This window comes from Protomyctophum parallelum (assembly GCF_964188405.1).
Source record: "Protomyctophum parallelum genome assembly, chromosome: 23".
Lineage (NCBI taxonomy): Eukaryota > Metazoa > Chordata > Actinopteri > Myctophiformes > Myctophidae > Protomyctophum > Protomyctophum parallelum.
Window position 1 is genome coordinate 6495017 of NC_139715.1, and position 24040 is coordinate 6519056.

A 24040-nucleotide genomic window follows, 5' to 3' on the forward strand; every position below is an offset into this window, starting at 1 on the left:
TTTGCACGATTCTTTGGACAAAATATGGAGGAGTAGCATAACCTTCCACTGTAGTTAGTAAGCTTGTTAATACAGTATTCATTCAATCAATCAATGAGAGAGAGAGGGAGGTAGGGGGGGGAGGTTAATCAGACCCGTGTGTGTACTGTCCAGTGGAAACCTCGTATGAATCTGATCTCAGGTCAGAATGGGTTCATCAGACCAGTGTGTGTCCAGTGGAAACCTCGCATGAATCTGATCTCAGGTCAGAACGGGTTAACAGAGGAAATGGGAAACATTGTTATCCTGACCTGAAAATGTATTTTGTGCCTGACGACAGGCATACATTAGCCTCTGTATACCCAGGCTTTTTATTTGTGTTCGCAAACAATCACAGCAACAATTACTATCACATGTGGAGCTTTAACTTTGGAGCAAAACTATGTCTTTTTTTTTGCCCTGACCAAAAAATGATATTCCGTTTAAATGCAGACTCTGGGGATTTGCATGGTGTGGTACACTGCAGTGATTGACGGCATCTAAGCGAGAGAGGCACAGGGACAAAGAATGAGGGGCTGTGGTGGAAAGTATACATGGAGACGGAGCACTTCTCCCTCCACAGACAGACAGACAGACAGACAGACAGACAGACAGACAGACAGACAGACAGACAGACAGACAGACAGACAGACAGACAGACAGACAGACAGACAGACAGACAGACAGAGTGACTGACTGACTGACTGACTGACTGACTCTTCACAGCAAAGATAACTTGGCTGCCCTACTTTCAAGGAGGCTGCTCCACTGCACCTCCTGCTGGCAGGTCACCGTCACTACGCAGCAATTCTCTTTGACGGGACCTCAAATACAAAGATACAAGGAACATTTAAATAAATCAAGTGGCTTGGCATTAGGAACTGTAGCCATTCCTGTGGGAAGTTCACTACTTTGTGAGCTTGCAGATTGGCTATTTAAAAAAAACATAGACCCTGGACCCTCAAGATCCCTTTAAGAACCACTGCTGTATCAATGGCTCAATGCAACATTGAACATGTAAGATATCTGTAGCCTACACATGCCTAATTTAGGCATATTTTTCTTTAATGATGCTACTATTGCTTTATGCCATAACATTATCTCGCTGCTATTATATTATTGCTATACTGCTGAAGCCTTCATAGTTGTTTATCATTGTCATTGTTATCATTAGGACCTCAAACTGAATGAATTGGACCTGCATTTCCTCTGCCATCCTCCAGGGGGCAGCCGGACATGTAAAATGTCAGAGGTGGGTTATTTCCATGTGTTTGCCTTCCCCACCAGATGGCACTGCAGTCTGTTGGAGAGAGAGAGAGAGAGATAGAGGGAGAGGGAGAGGGAGAGGGAGAGAGAGAGGGAGAGGGAGAGGGAGAGAGAGAGAGAGAGGGAGAGAGAGGGAGGGAGAGGGAGAGGGAGAGGGAGAGACAGACAGACAGACAGACATGTTTAAAATATATTCCAATGCTCTGTTACAAATATAAATCCTGGTTTCAAAATCTAATCTGAATGAATGTACAAAAGTCATTACGATCACATAATACTTTACTTTACACAGTATATGTAAATGGTCTGTACTTTTAAGGTCCTTTTAGTAGTTTAAGTATATTTTGATGCCAATTCTTTAAAGTATAAAAGATGGAAGAAGATTTAACCCATTCTGAACGGGCACCCATTTTGGTGTTAGCATCATGTTATGCTTTAGCTATTGAAAAATAGCAGATCTACAAGCTCGTATCACGCCACCGAGTGGCGCGATACGAGCTTGTAGGTCTGCTATTTTTGAAAAAAATCGAAGAACGACTGACATTTTTAGAATCTGATCTCAGGTCAGAATGGGTTCATAAGACCAGTGTGTGTCCAGTGGAAACCTCGTATATGAATCTGATCTCAGGTCAGAATGGGTTGATAGTGTGTTATTATTGTGGCGTTGCTTATTTCACTGCTTCTTTCACTACTAAATCGGAGTCGTCTGCTTTTGAGTATAGTTGTTTCGTGGTATTCTCAGCCTCGCTATTGTTTACTCAACATCCATCCAAGCATCCTTCCTTGAATTCCTTTCCTTGCTTCCATCTCTCTAAAGCCAGAGTCTCTTCCTGTCTGTTTATGTCTTCCCCTTCCTTTCCTTATCGTGGCTCCTTTTCATCCTCGCGTCCTTTATCTCCTCAGATGTCTGTTTTCTCTCTGAACTTGACTCTGGTGTTTATCCGCGCCCGTCTGATGACTTCCAGCCTTGACAATAGCACACCATCCTGAATGCACGCGGAGCTGCACTGGCTGACTTGTTGAACGAGTCCTTCTGAAGAAGTCTTTTAGTAGACACGGCGTTAATCCATACTGCATGCAATGCTGCACGCCGCACAGCGTGCACACTTTGGGTTTCATGTTGTGTGAACGTCGAATGGAAATTCACGCACGGATCACGATACGATCCATCTTCATGAAAGCATGCAGCAGGCAGGCAGGCAGGCAGACAGACAGACAGACAGACAGACAGACAGACAGACAGACAGACAGACAAAGAAATGGCGGAGGAATTAACCATATAGAACACCAACACAATGATGTGCTTTTCATAATGTCGCTTATTGTGTACGTCTGAGGTGGGTGGGTCCTTGGGTTATTGCTACTCTTTTTAGCTCTATAGCATTTTGCTCTGCAATCTTTCAGAGTCCGGCCCAGCCATATATAAAGTCCTAGAGAGCTATTGAGCCCGGGGACAAACTTATAGTTGCCTACGCCTGCTCTGTTGTGACATTGCTTGTAGTTTTTGCACTCTCATCAGGATCCAGGCAGCATGAGCGCTGTTCTGAATATACTGCAGCTATAGCATGCGATGAACTCCAGCTGGCATTAAAGGCTGGCTTTTGTGAAAAAATGTCAATGTTAGGAGCGTGAAATTGGCTCCATTGGTTGTTGTGTGCTTGTGGTCTGGCCTGCTGCCTCTGCTATCCGTCCCCACGTCACCCCACCCAGTGACCCCCGTTCACACACGCCTGAGTCTGTTATTTGATTTGGATTAGTGTCGATGTGAGCGTTGCACTTCAACTTCTAAGTCTATGCTTCCACCACTGCTTTTCACGACTGAATGACTAAATGCAACAACAGTTTGTTGTGTGTGTTCGTGTGTGTTCGTGTGTTCGTGTGTGCGTGCACGCTTGTGTGTGTGAATTCCAACATCATTCAAAAGTGTTTCGTGAAAAGAACTTCCACAAATAAATACAAATAAATGAAAATAGCTGATCTACAAGCGCATCACGACGTGGCTGGAAAAGCGGCGCCTCACTATAGTTTGGGTCCCGGGGGGAGCGTATATATATGAGAGGAGAGTCAGGCCAGGACATGTTGGCAGCAGAATTGACTTTCCGTCCCGTGCAGATCTGATAGACAGACACTGACTGCTGTCTCCATTAGTCAGTGCTATGTGCTGTTATCCACCGTGTCAAATGCTCGCATCCGGGAAGCATTTAATTCCAAAGTGACACATAAAAGCTAATAAATACGACATGGAGGTTCCTCCGTGGCCTGCTGGGATAGTGTGCAGGGGGAACGTTCACTGGGATCGCTCCAGCGTTGTCCGATGTTGTCAGCCGTTAGCGCGATGTTGGACAAAATGTTAACGTTGATAAATAACCCTCAACTATAAACCTAAAAAATGTCAGTCGTTCTTCGATTTTTCAAAAATAGCAGACCTACAAGCTCGTAGCGCGCCACTCGGTGGCGCGCTATGAGCTTGTAGATCTGCTATTTTTCAATAGCTAAAGCATATCATAATGCGAACACCAAAATGGGTTCCCGTATAGAATGGGTTAAATACTCAACAACAGCCAAACCCACTTTAGAAATTAAAGGTGGCCAAACTCAAAAAATTAAAGCATGAAGTTTAACCAGATTAAAAAAACAAAACAAATGCATATATAGTGCATGCCCTCGCACGCACGCACGCACGCACGCACGCACAGGATCTCTCTGTGTTGTTCTAATTAAGGTCTGTAAATAGACGTTTTTAAGTGCTTTGCTGTGACTACTGGGTTAAGTAGTGTAGCCTATATTAAAAGATGCATTATGTCTAAAAACAGGCAGACATAGTGAACACTTAACGTGAGTTATTCTCATCCTAGAGTTCACTGAGGACTCCGGCATTCCATACCGATGTCACAATGTGCATTATCCCATTCTGACCTGAGATCAGATTCATACGAGGTTTCCACTGGACACACACTGGTCTGATTAAACCCATTCTGACCTGAGATCAGATTAAAAAAATGTCAGTGGTTCTTCGATTTTTCAAAATAGCAGACCTACAAGCTCGTATCGCGCCACTCGGTGGCGCGATATGAGCTTGTAGATCTGCTATTTTTCAATAGCTAAAGCATAACATGATGCCAACACCAAAATGGGTGCCCGGTCAGAATGGGATAATGCAATATAACCTATACAATCTTTATGGTAGAATGTATGAATCAATTAACGCAATATAACTCGGATGGTTGTACTGTATATATTGTCTCCATGCTGTTCTTTTTTTTTTGAGTGGTGCAGCCACTCCAAGGAACAGCAATGTCCGTGTTCATGTATGTGTTGGTTGGTTAATGAGCACTAGTATAATGAGTAGCGTAGAGGCGCTGTTGTTCCAGAAACAGAGGGAGGGATAGTGCTGCACTGTTGCCTGCTAATGAGAGAGAGAGAGGTCGGGGTGGGGTATGATTTTTATATATATTATTTCCTTTTTTTTTCTATAATTTTTATCCCACAATTTTGTAACCCATTTTTCACCCCTGTGTCAATCATCTAATGTGATCCTGGGCTCTACACACCCTCCGCCAACCTAGTCCCCCATATATGGGGGACAAGGGGAGAGCAACGGACTTGAACTCATGCTTCCTTCATGCCTGAGTGTCCAAGTTGCTCCTTTAAACCTGACGGTTGTAATTGAACACGTTATTACAACCAGTTCCAGGGGGAGGCAGTTTAGAGTCCAGGATTACTGCATGTTTTTTGTGAGGGTATACCTACCCTAGGGGACACGGGGGAGAACATGCAGACTGCACACAGAAAGGCCCTTTCGCCAAACCCCGCCTTCGGGTATGGGCACTGATGACGCGGAGGAGGAAACACCCCACCAGCACCCCTCAGCGTTCCGAGCGGGAATCGAACCCAGGACCTTCTAGCTGTGAGGCGACAGCACTACCAACTGTGCCACCGTGCCCCATACTCCCCGCCGTTCTATTGAGACATTTAGCGATTTGGAGGGGCGATAGCCAACGTCTGGCTTTGTGTGTTCCACCTGTGTGACAAATCTATGGATTTTTTTTTACAAATTCTGTTCCATAGAAACTTTCAGGCCAAGTCAATGGCAAATTACGTCATGTGACATCCTTGTGTGATGTCACACGATAATGATGAAAGACGTCCCTCACTTCACAGTTCACACAAGTGTGATTTTTTTATTTTTTTATGCTCAAGTTAAATGTCAACGCAGCAATACAGTACATGGATAATTCAAATGAAATGTAGCTTGTGAGTTTCCCCAACTCACCTTGTGAACACTACACTATAACTGAAGGGATCGAACTGGGGGACCCTTCTCGCTCCCCAAGCAGTATAACCTCAATCTACCTCCTGAGCCAGTGGACACCTATGACGTTCAAACCCATCAGCCCTTGCTTTGCTATGCCATGTCCTGGATATGGATGTTTTTAGCACAAGTAAGACACGCAAACGCGGGAAGCGAACGCAGCTCGTAAATGGCAATAACAACAATTTTTTTTAAGATTTTATTTTGAAGTTAAGTTTTTTGAAGTTAAGTGTTTTGAAAGTTTTTTTTTTAAGTTAAGTTTTTTTGTGTTTTTTGAAGTTTTTAAGATTTTATTTTTAAGTTAAGTTTTTTGAAGTTAGGTGTTTTTTGTGGGTTTTTTAAGTTAAGTTTTTTTGTGTTTTTTTAAGATTTTATTTTTAAGTTAAGTTTTTTTAAGTTAAGTGTTTTTAAAGTTTTTTTTAAGTTACGCTTTTTCTTTTTAAGCTAAGTTTTTTTTAAGTTAAGTTTTTTTAAGTTAAGTTGTGTGTGTGTGTGAGTGCGTGCGTACGTGCGTGCGTTCGTGTGTGTTTTGTGTGATACAGCTGCGCCCTCTGGTGGCGGGCGGGTGGTGTAACAGCGGGACAGACACACACACACACACACAGACAGACATGATGCATTCGCAACAAGTACGCTTGGCTGAAACAACGTAAACAAGGACGTCTCGTGGCTGCGATATAAGGATTCAACATCAGCTCATAAATCACCGGGTTTTATCAGGTCGTCAGATCAAACAAGCAGCCGCTCTCCTCTCAAAAAAGCTCGACTCTTTCCAGCTGGAAAGCGTCCCAGGACAGCCGCGTCAAAAGCAGCCAGGAGCATGCAAGTGTTGCCAGATTATGTGAGACAAATAAACAAACTGTAATGTATAAATGCCCACACAAAAATGCCTATACGAAAAAAAAAAGTGCTTGCAAATATGATTATACTTTAATGGGTCGCGGCCTGAGAACTTTCCTCTTCACCCATTCTGACCGGGCACCCATTTTGGTGTCAGCATCATGTTATGCTTTAGCTATTTAAAAATAGCAGATCTACAAGCTCATATCGCGCCACCGAGTGGCGCGATACGTGCTTGTAGGTCTGCTATTTTCTTTTAATCGAAGAGCGACTGACATGTTTTAGAATCTGATCTCAGGTCAGAATGGGTTCATCAGACCAGTGTGTGTCCGGCGGAAATCTTGTATGAATCTGATCTCAGGTCAGAATGGGTTAAGAGACGGTGCATGGCAATAGACTGACACGACAACGCGTATTCAGGGCGGAGTCACCACCCCCAGGGGGGAAGTTGTGATTTGCTCTCTTTTCACTGCAATGCAATTTGCGGCATTTCCAAAAAAATATTGCGCAGAGCAGCGATTATCAAGCGTATTTGCAATGCCATACGTTGGAAGATCTGTTGCCCCGTGGACAAAGGCACGTTACCTCCGCAAGTTAGATATTATCGGCATAGATGTTTTGTCCGTATGTGATTAAGGATTGGAAAAAGTTGCATTGGCAGCCATAGAATATTCTGCCCAGGGTAAAAAAAAACGGATGTGACGTTTTTGGGCGTTCCTGTCTTCCTGTCAGTGTATGAAGAAGCAGTGACAGTATGTGTGAAGCATGACCAAAAGCTTAACTTTTCTCTTTCTGTTGTGCAAAGGTTAAAAAAGAAATCACACCCGTGTGAACTGAGTGGTGCATCTCCCCCCCCCCCCCCCCTCCTCTCCTCTCTCTCTCTCTCTCTCTCTCTCTCTCTCTCTCTCTCTCTCTATCTCATTAGCAGGCAACAGTGCATCACTAATACTATCTCTCTTTTTCTGGCAAACAGCTCCCCTACTGGTAGTCATACTCGTGCTCCTTAACCCATTCTGAACGGGAACCCATTTTGGTGTTAGCATCATGTTGTGCTTTAGCTATTGGAAAAATAGCACGAGCTTGTAGATCTGCTTTATTTTATTTTATCGAAGAGCGACTGAAATTTTTAGAATCTGATCTCAGGTCAGAATGGGTTCATCAGACCAGTGTGTGTCCAGTGGAAAAACCTCGTATGAATCTGATCTCAGGTCAGAATGGGTTAATACATACATAGGTGAACACATAGACACATAGGTGAACACAGGACACGGACATTGCTGTGTCCACTCAAAAACAGCAAAGGGAGTCAGTCTACCAAGGGTTGTATACAGGGCTATTTCCCCTGCAACATACACTAGCGTCATGTCCAGGGATGGACGTTTTGTGGACGTCACAATATTATGTAGCCTGAGCTAACGTGTTTCTGGTCTAGAGGGGCGGGTCGCGGCTCAGATTTGCGCACGCCCCGCATGCCCTCTCCCCCCTAGTGCAGCGCTACAACACATCATTTGGAGCGACGCCCACCCGGAAGGGTTGACTCCCACTTTTAGACCAGAGCGGCCAATGCGTTCCTCCAGGCTTTACATTTTTTGCACCAACAAAAATGAAAGCCTGGTACCGAGGCTACATAATGTAACATTGTGAGGTGCACCGTTGTGCTCCTATTATGTGCACCAAACTTGGCAGTTGGCACGGATACTGTTTTCCAATGAGAAATATAATGAGGGGAGGGTATATAGCACCCAGGATTGCAGTTTAGGCAATTGGCGCACCTGGTGAAAAAATATAATGGTTAAAAAATGGTGGAATAATCTAAAGGAAAAAAAAAAAAGAATCACTTACTAAAGTTACTTTGTAAATTTTGATTGTTATTATGAAACTTTACCACTTCAGCTTTATTTAAAGTGTTTTCAAGTGTACCACTGACTGGCCCTCGTGCACAACGCCCCGCCTTTGGCTCTCTGCCATGTTTTCTTTTTTTTGTCCGGCAGCTCTTGGCTGCATACAGTATACATCTTCAAATAACCAATATGACTTGATTTAGCTTTGATCCGGACAGATTTTTGGACGGCTTTGCGTGGAATAAGCACCGGGCACTCAACAGGGCCATGCAGCGCACACATGGCTGCCACATGGGCTGTGTATAGCGTTTCTGTCCGCGTGGAAAACTTGTACTGTACGTGCAAATTTCAGAGAAGGAAAAAAGAAAAGGTAATAAAATAACCTGTGTTTGCAACCAGTGGTGGAAGAAGTAGCCTACTCACATGCTTCTCTTAAAGGGATTGTGACATAAAAAAAAAGGTTTTGGAATTGTTTTTCTAATCTCAATTGCACCCAAAGAACATGAACTTTTAACATTCAGTAGATTGTCTGTGATCTGGGGTTTTCTGGCTCAAACAGGTGCTCTGATTTGCCGGCAGTAAGTGACATCACTTACTGCAAATCCCATATACAGTATGTCAATGGGATTTGCCAGCAGATGTCACTGTTTCACTGTGTTGTCTGTTTTCATTGTAGCTCAAAAGGCCCAAAAAACCCCAAAGAAAACTTCAGACCACCGAAAATCCACTGAATGTTCAAAGTTCAGGTTTTTGGGGTGTAATTGAGGTCATAAAACCTAAAAGAAAAAATAAAAATAAAAATAAATGAAAATCAATGTCATAAAACCTTTAAGTAAAAGTACCAATATGTCATTATGTAGATATGCTTACAAGTAAATAAAAGTCTGGAATTCAAAAATGTACAAAAGTCTCGGCATCAAAATATACTGAAAAAGTACCAACGGTAAAAGTAGATATACTCATTGTACAGAATCATGTACCCCCCCCCCCCCCCCCCCCCCCCCCCCCCCCCCAAAACCGGGATGCATAATCTTCCATTATTACCTCGCCCCGTCACATCTAAACTCTCTCTCCAAGCGTATAATTATTCCAAACGAGATGCTTATTGCTGAAGTCAGAAAGGAGCATCAGCGTTTTGGTAGAAACCATGGAGAGCGCCGGGGAAGTGAAACAGGGAAGTGAACGGCAGTGCGCGTACGTTCGCTGAAGAAGGAAAGGCAAAAAAACTATAATAATAATAATAATAATTACAGCGATCTCGTTTTGTATCATTTAACCCATTCTGAACGGGAACCCATTTTGGTGTTCGCATCGTGTTATGCTTTAGCTATTGAAAAATAGCAGATCTACAAGCTTGTAGGTCTGCTATTTTTGAAAAAAATCGAAGAACGACTGACATTTTTAGAATCTGATCTCAGGTCAGAATGGGTTAATCAGACCAGTGTGTGTCCAGTGGAAACCTCGTATGAATCTGATCTCAGGTCAGAATGGGTTAAAAGGACCCTAAAAGGTATATAGCCTACTGTACACGTACAAGGCCCCCCACGGTTTGATTATAAAAGACGTGTACACACACATTAACATAATTACTGTTAATACTTTTCATTGGTTTAATGCAAGGGTGTTCAATGGGTGGTCTGGGACCCCTAAGGGGGTCCTCAGAGTTCCTATGAGGGGGGAGGGGGGGGGGGGCTTTTGAGTGATACTTTTTTTGAGGGGCGCTAGCCCCTCCTATATGCAGGTTTAATGTTTGTTTTTAGTTCAATGTTTGTTTAGAAAAATACCATTGACAATGAAGGAGAAAATGTATAGGTCATCTTGTCCCTATAACACAAAGAAAATGTAATGTTTGTGTCGGCGCACTGTTCCTTTTACATCACCATTACATCACTTAATCGACATGAGTTAGACTTTAATATATTAGCGCCCCTCACTTCACACAGGTGTGATTTATTTCAACCCGTTCTGAACGGGAACCCATTTTGGTGTTGGCACCATGTTATGCTTTAGCTATTGAAAAATAGCAGACCTACAAGCTCATAGCGCGCCACCGAGTGGCGCGCTACGAGCTTGTAGGTCTGCTATTTTTGAAAAATCGAATTACGACTGACATAGAAACATAGCTTTTTCAGAAAACTGTCAGGATGTAGAAGACATTTCTAGCCGTGTGATGGCATTATTGTTCATATCAGAAAGTGTTGGTGTGGGAAGTCCGATAATCTTGGAAGCAATACGAGTAATACTGAAAAGTTTGTTTCTGTTAGGCATGGGTAGTATGTTGTAAAAACATGCGGAACAGTACAACAGAATAGGTTGGATAATGCTTTTGTACAATAATTAAAAAAAAAAAAAAAAAAAAAAATCCCATCAATTGCTGGGCTGCAAGGTCACCCTCCCCTGCCCTCAGGGTTTGGGCCCATGTGACAAGGCTTATAGATCGCCTATTTCCACCGAAGAGGTTTTGTGGACAGCGGGGGGGGGGAAAGAGCAGACCAAGGTGACATTTTACTTATGGGATTGTTGCACGTCTGTATATACTCACATTAACATGAATCCAACATATTCATAGTCAAAGGTCAAACAAACAACAAATGTATACATTTGCACAACACTGATGATAGTGTTGCGGGGTCCCATGGCTTCATCGCTGTCTCATGATGATCAGCTATAAGGGGTCCTTGGACTGGAAAACGTTGAGGACCCCCTGGGAATGTTTATAAAACTCACACACACACACACACACACACCTGGCTATAACACCAAAATCTGCGAAAATAGCCAACATACACACTACAGGCTGTGTGTGAACTTAGATTGAATGTTTTTGGTAGTGCGTGTGTGTGTGACACTCGAGGCGTTGTTACTGTGGAGTACCTTTAGGGGGTGCTGTTGAGCTGTTGACTTAGGTTCCATACACACAGTAGGCTACAGGGCAGACTGGGGAGAGGAGAGAGAGAGAGAGAGAGAGAGAGAGAGAGAGGAGAGGAGAGGAGAGGAGAGGAGAGGAGAGGAGAGGAGAGGAGAGGGAGAGATGACATCATCCATGTAGAATGCATTTGATCATGGAGCCATTCCGGTCAGCTACTAAATCACTGCTACTAGGTCATCCTCACGATTCAAAGAAATGTCCTTTGTCACTCATACAAGTATGTGTGCAGACAGTGACATGTCACGGCGACTACAGCCACACACACACGCAGTGACAGTGAAAGGTGCACAGTGACATGTCATGGCGACCAGTGTTGTTTTCGTCGACTAAAACTAAGACGAAAAATGTTCGTTGGCTAAAACTAAATAAAAATGAATCTATGATGACTAAAACTAAGACTAAATATACTGGCAATTTCGTCAACAAATAAAAACTAGACTAAAATGCTAGTAAGGGACTAGTGGACAAGAGATCCAGTTTTATGTTGGGTTGCATGCTGAAAATAGCAGATATACAATCTCACAACGCGTCGTATTTTCAGCATGCAACCAAAGTGTAAAATATGTCATTACAACGACATCAAGGCCTGTCAAAACACATTTTAGTCGACTAAATCAACTGTAGATTCAGTCGACTAAAATCGTATGACATTTAGTCGACTAAAACTAGATTGTTGTCTTTGTCTATAAATGTATATAGGTCTATAAATATTGTTGTCTTTGTCTATAAATGTATATAGGTCTATAAATATTGTTGTCTTTGTCTATAAATGTATATAGGTCTATAAATATTGTTGTCTTTGTCTATAAATGTATATAGGTCTATAAATATTGTTGTCTTTGTCTATAAAACTCTGTAGTTACAGTACGCACCAAAATAGGTGTCCGGTATGATCTCTATAGCAGCTCACTGAGATTTTGATGAATTGAACATGGTGGACCGGACCCTCTTACAAACAAGTTTAAGTGGGCCGTCCACTCACAGTCAACAGACTTTGTATTGAGTTGGTGCTTGAAATGTACTGTAATTCTGCAAACTGTTAGTGAATATGTCAATCATGCATCAATCCTCTGGAACTGTACTTTGAACAGTTTCAACTAACTACTAAAAGACATGGAGAGACATGCAGTTTTTAGGTGTTTATCCCATTCTGACCTGAGATCAGATTCATACGAGGTTTCCGCTGAACACACACTGGTCTGATGAACCCATTCTGACCTGAGATCAGATTCTAAAAAATGTCAGTCGTTCTTCGATTTTTCAAAAAATAGCAGACCTACAAGCTCGTAGCGCGCCACTCGGTGGCGCGCTATGAGCTTGTAGATCTGCTATTTTCAATAGCTAAAGCATAACATGATGCTGACACCTAAATGGGTGCCCGTTCAGAATGGGTTATGCCCCCGGCCCCCCAAACTCTGGAACGGTCTGCCCCCTCAATCTCAGAATGGCTGAATCAGTACATATATTCTTCCCTTGCTCAATGATTAATTTGAATTTTTTGATGGGTGTCTCTTAGTTTTCCTCTTCTGTGTTACGCTTCCTTTTTAGATTTTTTTGAGCGTTAGTTTTTGGCTCAGGAGGTAGAGCAGGTCGTCCAATGATCCCTGGGTCGGCGGTTCGAATCCCGGCTCCTCCTGTCCTACATGTCGAAGTGTCCTTGGCAAGACACTGAACCCCAAATTGCCTCCAATGAGTCGGTCGGTGTGAGCTCGCCACCATTGGTGTGTGAATGTGGGAAGTGAGGACGCTGGCGTCGACTGTTCGCCGCTTCACCTCCCAATGTATGAATGAATGAACCATTGTAAAGCGCTTTGAGCACTTGGAAAAGCGCTATAAAAATGCAATTCATTTGAAGGACACTTTTGAAGATTTTGTCATGTGGCAGCCAAGTCTAGGGGCACACAGGAAACAAGCTCGGGTCACTCAGCGAAGTCCCGTGACGTAAAAAAAAATAAAGGTGCCCCTCACTTCACACAAGCGTGATTTTGTATGATCTTTCTGTTTTGTGTAAAGCACGTTGGAGTCGCATGCTATATGCATGAAAGGTTCTATAATGCATTACTGTAAGTATGAGCTCATCATGTCATGTATAATAATAATAATAATAAAACTTTATTTGTATAGCACCTTTCATGACATGAAATCGCAGCTCAAAGTGCTTTACAGAACAATGGAGAATAAAAGAAAAGCAAGGCAACGACAGTAATGCAATACAGTGAGGACATGAATAACAAAAACTAAAAAAAAAACAACTAAAGATCAATTAAAAGCAATGTTGTAGAAGTGGGTCTTGAGCTGAGCTTTAAAATGTCTACAGAGGCTGCCTGACGAAGGTACAGAGGGAGCTTGTTCATGCCGACGGCCCGTAGAAGCAAAAAGCTGCTTCCCGTATTTTTTTGTTGCCATTTTTTTAGGCAAAGCGAGCAGGCCAGCAGTGGAAGACCTTAGGGGGCGGTTTGGACATATTTAGGCAGGCAGTCATGTAGGTAGGAAGTAAAATAATTTTAAAATCAATCCTAAAAACAACCGGAAGCCAGTGCAGTGATGCCAAAACTGGAGTAATATGTTCTCTCATCTTAGTTCTAGTTAAAACTCTGGCTGCTGCATTTTGGACAAGTTGTAATCTGTCAGTTGTTTTCTTAGGCAGTCCTGAAAAAAGTGCATTGCAGTAATCAAGCCGAGAAAAAACAAGGCGTGGATTAGCGTTTTTGCATCGTCCAAGGACACATAGGCTCTGATTCGTGCAATATTTCTAAGGTGAAAAAAGGCAATCTTGGTAACATGATTAATGTGTGAATTAAAATTCAATTCGGAATCAATAATAACCCCCAGGTCCTTTACTGTACTGTTACTTTCTACAGTCAGGTTGCCAAGTCTGCTTAATATTGATTCTTTCTGCTCACTAGAACCGATTATGAGAACTTCTGTCTTATCCTCATTTAGCTTGAGAAAGTTCTCACTCATCCAACATTTGATGCTAGACAGACAGGTCAACAGCGGGTCTAAAGCACAGGGATCATCTGGAGCACAGAAAGATATAATTGGGTATCATCAGCATAGAAATGAAAATTGACTCCGTGATTGGCAATGAGTTCGCCCAATGGCAGTATGTACAAGGAGAAAAGCAGAGGGCCAAGAATCGAGCCCTGTGGAATACCAGAACTGATGTCGTGTTTGTCTGAGTCAAACTCGGCTAGATTGACAAAGTAACTTCTGTTTGATAGGTAGGAGGAAAACCAGGACAGGGCCGTACCAGACAGGCCTATCTGTGCTCCAGACGCTGTATTAAAATTGAGCGATCAATCGTGTCAAATGCAGCCGTTAGATCTATGATTATGATTGAACCCTACAAACCCTCCCGCGCACTCAGATCAGCCAACGCAGGGAAACTAGAAGTACCCTCACTAAAAACGCCGGGACAACGCTCCACACGTCCCAAACTCTTCTCCCTTCTGGCTCCAAAACTGTGGAATGCACTTCCCATTGCAGTCAGAACTGCAGCATCACTCCCAATCTTCCGCCGTAGCCTGAAAACCCACCTTTTCAGACTCCATCATGGCCCATAGCACTTACCCTAACCCCTTAGATAGCATTTCTGTTGGCTTAGATAGCATTTGACACAGACTTATAGCATGTTATGTAGACAGCACTATAATTGTATTGTATATAGTCATAGCACGCCATAGTACATATGTATAGCATAGTAGTGAATATGTATAGTTTATTATGTATAGTGTATGTATAGTTTTATCATATAGATATTCTACTGTTACCTTCTTAGCTTACGCATGTTTCATGATAAATGCTTTTATGTGATGTATTCCCATGCTTTTGTTCTTGCTTAAATGTAAGTCGCTCTGGATTAAGAGCGTCTGCTAAATGCCTAAATTGTAATTGTATCTAGAAGTAAGAGAACGGATACATGTTTCTTGTCAGCAGACACCCTAAGATCATTCATTACTTTTACAAGTGCTGTTTCTGTGCTGTGACCTTTCCTAAAGCCAGATTGGAATTTGTTGTGCACATTATTGTTCTGTAGAAACACATCCAATTGATGAAAGATGCATTTTTCTAGTGATGTCATAGAGGAAGGCTTGTGGTGGTGGTGCAATCAGGTCGTGTGTGACAGACGGTTAAAGTGTCACAGTGCCCGAGGCTGGGCGGATGTGCCCGTGTGACCCTGTCTGGGTCCAGGGTGACAAGTATAGTGTCCACACACACACGCACACACGCACACGCACGCACGCACACACACACACTCACACACATACGCATACGCAAGCACACGCACACAGACATGACGGGAATCCCCGCCTGCTGTCAGTTCAGTTAGACACAGTGTCCCAGAAGCTGTGACCTCAGATGGGAGGGGGACGTTGAACAGAGATAGATGGACTCATCATGTCATCACAGTGAAGTCCTGCACTGGACACTTTAGATCACTGTTGTTCAATTCTTGATCAGGGTCCACTTGATTATTCTCTATCCCATTCTGACCTGAGATCAGACAGTAGGCTGACAGGAAACGGGAGAGAGATGGGGAGGGGGGGGAGACATGCAGTAAAGGCCGTGTCGGGCTCGGGAGTCGAACACGCGGCACACTGCGACTGGATTACCAGTCGGGTGCCCAGACGGTTACGCCACCGCCTGGGCCTCTATTGAACTAACGATTTAAGCCCTTTGGTGTTAGCATTATGTTATGCTTTAGCTATTGAAAAATAGCAGATCTACAAGCTCTTAGCGAGTGGCGCGCTACGGACTTGTAGGTCTGCTATTTTTGAAAAATCGAAGAACGACTGACATTTTTAGAATCTGATCTCAGGTCAGAATGGGTTCATCAGACCAGTGTGTGTCCAGTGGAAACCTCGTATGAGTGTATAGCTTGAAAAAGAACGCACCAAGGAACGTACAACTCAAGTCTGTTTTACTCAATATATAGAGGGTCTGAGTGGTTAAACTGAAGTGATTCATGCTAGATTGATTCTGTGGTATACCCCTGGACTTGCGTCACAGCGTGCCGCAGCACCCACTTTGAGAAACCCTGATATGATATACAGGGCCGGATCTACCATATGGGCACTTTGGGCACGTGCCCGTTTTTTTTTTTTTTTGTATTATTTTAGTTCCACAGATAATTCCCCTGCTAATCCGAATGAAATAAATGGTGTCTAAAAATATGTTTTATTGTTGGTGAGAAGGGCAGCTGAAAAGTGCAATTGTGTCTAAAGCAGCAACAATGCGCTAGATTGGCTGTCACTCTGGGGGGGGGGGGGGGGGGGGGGTAGGTGACCGGAAATAGGCCAATATAACGGCATAAAACTGCCCCAAAACGGCTACAAAACAGCAAGAAAATGTGCGTGCGCGTGAAGGGGGTCCCTTCTAGCTTCAGTGCCCAGGGGCCCTCAGTGGTGTTAATCTGGCCCTGATGATATACAAGATAACATATACAAGGGCTTTTACAAGTGCATTTATCGAGCGGAGCATTCTCTCTCAGGACTTACCGTATAGACCAACACGTGGACGAGGACTCTAAGCTGTGCTGTGACTAGTGTTGGCGTAGATCACAACGGAAAGGTCAGCATGTACACAGCGCAGTACAGTAATTGACAGTACAGCGCTGACAAACCGTCACGTCAAAACAGACACGGAGCGAACACGACAAGCCGTCCGTGATGAGGGGAAGAGAGAGAGCTACAGAACACAGCAGTGTTGAAGGTCATGGATGGAGGGAACAGATTACTGCAACCATGCTGTTTAGATTTAATTTCCAATACCAGTGGTGGGAGATGTACTACGTTTTTAGTGAAACTTTAGTTTAGTTTATTATTATTATTATTTATTTTTTTCCATACAAAAAAAACATTCTTAGTTCATCAGTTTTTTTTTTTTCTTAATCTGGAAAAAAAGTTATAGCCTAGGCTTATTACGTCTCTCCTTTTGTCCGTTAACGTAAAATAATAAAAATGAAAATATATATGTATGCCCCTTTTACATAGGTTTTCAAACAAAACATGTCTTATTTATACTGGACAATGTAATATTCAAGTTTTTTCTTTTTTTAACAAGCAAAACATTATGCTGTTGCAATAAAATATGCAAAAAAAAGTAAAAGCTTTTGTTATAGTGCATAAGTCATGTAGGCTACTGTATGTGTCGCGTTGCAATGTGTTGTGCAGCTTGTCCAAGTAAAACTTAAACCAGAATTTGCGGGAGTAACCGTTTCCTTACTGTATAATCTGACATTATTAATAATATATCCAATAAGGAGTGGTGAAATATCATAACATCCAGAGCGGAGCGCAGCTCAGACCGGGTCTTGGACAAGACTTCTTATTTGGATTGCTCAAAAAGTATTATTTCATTTCTACACCTACACCTTCGTCTTTCATAACCCATTCTGAACGGGAACCCATTTTGGTGTCGGCATCGTGTCGTGCTTTAGCTATTGAAAAATAGCAGATCTACAAGCTCATAGCGCGCCACAGAGTGGCGCGCTACGAGCTTGTAGGTCTGCTATTTTTGAAAAATCGAAGAACGACTGACATTTTTAGAATCTGATCTCAGGTCAGAATGGGTTCACCAGACCAGTGTGTGTGTCCAGTGGAAACCTTGTATGAATCTGATCTCAGGTCAGAATGGGTTTTAATGTCCAAAGACGTACAAATGTGTTTTTGTCCCCAAAGGGGCTTCTGCGACAAGGCAAGAGAGAGCCTAAGATCCCGCACGCAGTTTGTTTTAGCAAAAATGTGCCTCCAAAAATGTGCTGCAAAAATGGGGCAATTTTAAGTGGCATTATTGTTCCTCAACATACTGGAAATGTGCATGTAAAGTTTCACAGCAATTGCGGACGCTGCGTTTATTATTTTGACACATTTTTGTTCAAAATGGGCCACACCTGCAAACTTTAGAAAGATGTAAAAAATCACTCAGATCTGTCTTTATATAGAGATCACGTGTACTGATTTGCGGGATATTTGGGTAAAATCTGAAGGATATAACAATGTGTTTCACGGAGCTATAAAAGGCAGATTTGACAAATGCACGGCAAAGGTGCAGTTGTATAGGGTGAGACGCTAATCGGCCTCTTATATAGCGCCACCATGAGGCTAAATTAAATGGCATTTCTTCGTGGGAATGTGCAAAGTTTCGCGGAAATTACAGAAATTGCACATGACTGTGTTTATATGATTTCAGGCATTTTGTTCAAAACGGACCGATCCTGCAAACTTTGGAAGGAATCTGGAAAATTAGACAGTTCTATGTTGATCACATTACTATAGACATAGTGAGACATAGATAAGATCTGTAGGAGTAATATATATATATATATATATAAAACTGTTTTGCAAAAACAGGCCATTCTTTGAGGTTCAGAATTGCCATCCAGGGTCTCTCTATAGTCTCTCCCCCGTGCCTTCGGCCTGGTGGAGACAATACATCAAGACATTTGGCTCTCTCACTAGTATGGCAATACAAGTACACACACACGCACAACGCACACGCACACGCCAGGTGTGCACACGCACACGTATACATACAGTCACACAAAAACACACAGAAAAGCGGAAGAGAGTAGCGGTGGAAGGGGGGGGGGGGGGGGGGGGTTTGGCCGCCTGAGAACGGCAGCTGTGAAAACAGGCGCCCAGTGATGTCAGAGGGTGCAAAGGATTCTGGGGGGGGGGGGGTGACGAGGCTGTATTATAGCGAGGCGTGCTTTGATGTGCTTGGATTTTTATAGCAGCCCTGAGAGAGGGCGAGTTAATGTTGTGTATTAGTGACTTGTGTGCGTGCACGCGGGTTTGTGTGTATGTGTGTGCGCGTGCCAATGCATGTGTTTAACCCATTTTGGGCGGGCACCCCTTTTGGCGTTACCATTACGTTATGCTTTAGCTATTTAAAAATAGCAGATCTACAAGCTCATAGCGCGCCACCGAGTGGCGCGCTACGAGCTTGTAGGTCTGCTATTTTGGAAAAATCAAATAACGACTGACATGGAAACATAGCTTTTTCAGAAAACTGTCAGGATGTAGAAGACATTTTTAGAATCTGATCTCAGGTCAGAATGGGTTAATCAAAGGGCTATGTGGAAGGCCACATTTGGGACACACGTGCACACACTCATGCCCCCTGGGTGCCTGCCTGGGAATAGCTAATCCCCAGCACCACTTTACTGATCGGCCTGACAGACTGTTGTCTATAGGAACAGGAATAATTGTCAATGTCTGTAGGTAGTCTGAGATCAGATCGATTTTTCAAAAATAGCAGACCTACAAGCTCGTAGCGCGCCACTCGGTGGCGCGCTACGAGCTTGTAGATCTGCTATTTTTCAATAGCTAAAGCATAACGTAATGCTATAACACCAAAGCAGGTTCCCGCGCAATGTCACATTTCTCTTGTGACATTTCTGTCATCATGTTTCTCTGTACGTTCCGATAGGCTAATGATTGCCGCGTATACTGTATATACACTAGGCCCAGAAAGAAGTGCCACCCTATAAAATATTAAAATCTGCCTCCTATAGTGGTGCTATAATAACATGTCACACAAACGTAGCCATGGGTATAGACCGTGTATTTTCTTTGTGTATGTTCCTCTTTTCATGTCAGCGAAAGTAACAAAAAATAAACTAAAACAAACACACAACATAATAAAAACCTAGGTACCCCCCCCCCCCCCCCCCCCGCTGTGACATTCCGCTAGACATTTGCACACTCGTCTCATATTTTCCGTCCCATGTCTCGGTATTAACCCATTTTGTGCGCGGGGAACCCGTTTTGGTGTCAGCATCACGTCATGCTTTAGCTATTTAAAAAATAGCAGATCTACAAGCTCATAGCGCGCCACCGAGTGGCCCGATACGAGCTTGTAGGTCTGCTTTTTTTTTTTTTATCAAAGAACGACTGACATTTTTTTTAGAATCTGATCTCAGGTGAGAATGGGTTAATCATCAGACCAGTGTGTGTCCTGCAGTGGAAACCTCGTATGAATCTGATCTCGGGTCAGAATGGGTTAATGAGGGGTGGTCAGATTGCCACATGGTGGCCCCAGCTGCTGAAGCAGCAGTATATATAAAAAAAAAAAAAAGCTTCTCAGACACAGAGGTGATGCACGAACGATGAGTCCGTGTGAAAACCGGGACTACACTCCTCCGCCGGCTCGCTCTGCGTTCCCCCCATTCCCTCTGTCAAAGTTTCCCCAACCTATACCACTGACTGTATGGGGATGTTAAAATGATCATCTCGGAATGGAAATCCCCCCCCATTCCATTCCACCCCCCCCCCCCCACCCATTCCTCCCAGCTGCCTCAAACACCCGCTATAACCTTACAGACAGGAAGTATGTGTTTGCTTTAACACATGATTATGACCGCGACTGTGTCATCTTTAACCCATTCTGACCTGAGATCAAGGTTCATACGAGGTTTCCAACTGGACACACACTACTGGTCTGATTATAACCCATTCTGACCTGAGATCAGTTTCTATAAAAATGTCAGTCGCTCTTCGACTTTTCGAAAAAAATAGCAGACCTACAAGCTCGTATCGCGCCACTCGGTGGCGCGCTATGAGCTTGTAGACCTGCTATTTTTCAATAGCTAAAGCATGACATGATGCCGACACCAAAATGGGTTCCCGTTCAGAATGGGTTAATAGCCCCCCCCCCCCCCCCCCCCTCCCCGTAAATGGAAACTGGTCTGCATTCATTTTCGTTATAGCAACGGTTTTATTTGAAAAAGCAAAATAAAAAAAAAACCTTAAAATAATAAACGTTTCAGCAAATTGAGGATATCACACGCCATGCAGACACGCCTGTTGAATTATTTTATTATATTTTCAAATGTTTCCAAATCTTTGAAGATCAAAAACGTGTTAACCCATTTTGGGGGTGGGGGACCCCTTTTTGGTGTTAGCATCATGTTATGCTTTATAGCTATTTAAAAATAGCAGATCTACAAGCTCATAGCGTGCCACCGAGTGGCGCGATACGAGCTTGTAGGTCTGCTATTTTTGAAAAATCGAAAGAGCGACTGACATTTCTAGAATCTGATCTCAGGTCAGAATGGGTCAATCAGACCAGTGTGTGTCCAGTGGAAACCTCGTATGAATCTGATCTCAGGTCAGAATGGGTTATAATCAGACCAGTGTGTGTCCAGTGGAAACCTCGTATGAATCTGATCTCAGGTCAGAATGGGTCCATCAGACCAGTGTGTGTCCAGTGGAAACCTTGTATGAATCTGATCTCAGGTCAGAATGTGTTAAAGCTCACAATTCTTTCCCCCCCCCCCCCCCCACCCCCCCCCCCCTTTTTTTTTCCCAATGGTGACTTTCACTCGCGCACAAGGCGTTGTGTGAGTGTGGTCGCAAGTGCTCGCGCGTTTTGGTGTGGAGGCCGCCGGGGGGGGGCTGGTCATGCATGCGCCAATGCATGAGCGCTGCGGGATCCACATGCACATGCCCTGCACCTACATTTTGCACCTCAAATTGGCCTCATGGTAGCCCTGTAACGGGCATGTTGTGGCTCTCTGTTGGCTCCAAACATGTCCACCTTATCCCATTCTGAACGGGAACCCATTTTGGTGTTAGCATCATGTTATGCTTTAGCTATTGAAAAATAGCAGATCTACAAGCTCATAGCGCGCCACCGAGTGGCGCGCTACGAGCTTGTAGGTCTGCTATTTTTGAAAAATCGAAGAACGACTGACATTTTTAGAATCTGATCTCAGGTCAGAATGGGTTAATCAGACCAGTGTGTGTCCAGTGGAAACCTCGTATGAATCTGATCTCAGGTCAGAATGTGTTATAGCCAACAAACCCACTGATGCACCTATAGGGGGGACTATGGATGCATACGCAGATCAAAGAAATTGTCCTCAGGTTCAATGTCACTTTTGTTTGTATTTAACTTTCCTTTAACCCATTCTGAACGGGAACCCATTTTGGTGTTAGCATCATGTTATGCTTTAGCTATTGAAAAAATAGCAGATCTACAAGCTCATAGCGCGCCACCGAGTGGCGCGCTACGAGCTTGTAGGTCTGCTATCTAGCCCCCCCCCCCAAAAAAATTTAAATAAATAAAAAAGTAATTTTTTTCTTTGAAAATCGATTTTTATTTTTAATAAATCGATACATATCGTCGGGATATAATATCGATATATCGCGATATACGATATATCGTTACATGCCTATACAAAACAGTGAGGATGGCTTCTACACAGATTTGACGTTTTGGCCCATAACTCTTGAACCGTAGATCAGACAATATGAATATCTATATACGTATAACTCCATAACTCCCCAAATCAGCCATGCCCATTTGCTTCTGTGACTGGATTCCACACTTTGCTGCAGGCCCCACAATATATATATATATATAATATTGTTTTATTGTTATTATTTCAATACAGCAATGCATTGATATCAAACATAAATTGTACTTTGTACTTCTGAATAATATCCCATTCTGAACGGGAACCCATTTTGGCGTCGGCATCACGTCGTGCTTTAGCTATCGAAAAACAGCAGATCTACAAGCTCGTAGCGCGCCACCGAGTGGCGCGCTACGAGCTTGTAGGTCTGCTATTTTTCGAAAAATCGAAGAGCGACTGACATTTTTTAGAATCTGATCTCAGGTCAGAATGGGTTGATCAGACCAATGTGTGTGTCCAGTGGAAACCTCGTGTGAATCTGATCCCAGGTCAGAATGGGATATAAGCCACCAGCAGCACTGGGGATTGAACAGGGAAAGGAATGAGCTCCGGGCAACGCGGCTTGACACATTTACAGTGTACACTGTAACACCTTCCCAGATTTACAGCATGTATATATGACAGCGCTGCGATGGCTTCTGTGATTTATGAGTGTGTGTGTGTGTGTGTGTGTGTGTGTGTGTGTGTGTGTGTGTGTGTGTGTGTGTGTGTGTGTGTGTGTGTGTGTGTGTGTGTACTAATTGCAAACTGCTAATAAAGTATTCAATCACTCACTCACGCACGCACAGACACACACACGCACACGCACACACACGCACACGCACACGCACACGCACACACACACACCCTCCCCTATACAGCTGTAGGCCTATGGTTCTCTTAGTTCTAGCGACCAGGTGCCTTGTTATGCTTCACCTCACCTCGGCTCATTAGAGAGTGAAAGTCTACTCTCCTTGGTGTGTGTGTGTGTGTGTGTGTGTTCGAGGGTGTGTGTTTTCAGCTGTGTGTTAACAGGTCAGTCTGGCCTGTCAGTCTGTCAATCCCCCCACCCACACACACACACCCACACACACTCACGCTCACACTCACCAACGCACATGTCACAACAACCCAAACTACATGTTGACTGAGAGGGGAGACTTTCCCTCAATGCCCTTGGCTATAATGTAATTCGGGCACGAAGATAATGTAGCGATGGTCCAGGAATAATGAGTCTAATAAGACGTGTGTGTGTGTGTGTGTGTGTGTGTGTGTGTGTGTGTGTTGGGGGGCTAGTTCAGCTATGCAGTTATAGATCAGAGAGGGGGTTTAACCCATTCTGAACGGGAACCCATTTTGGTGTTAGCATCATGTTATGCTTTAGCTATTGAAAAATAGCAGATCTACAAGCTCGTAGCGCGCCACCGAGTGGCGCGCTACGAGCTTGTAGGTCTGCTATTTTTGAAAAATCGAAGAACGACTGACATTTTTAGAATCTGATCTCAGGTCAGAACGGGTTCATCAGACCAGTGTGTGTCCAGTGGAAACCTCGTATGAATCTGATCCCAGGTCAGGACAGTTTTCTGAAATACCTATGTTTCTAGGCCTACTGTATATATCACTCAATATTTCATGTCAAGGACCCCAAA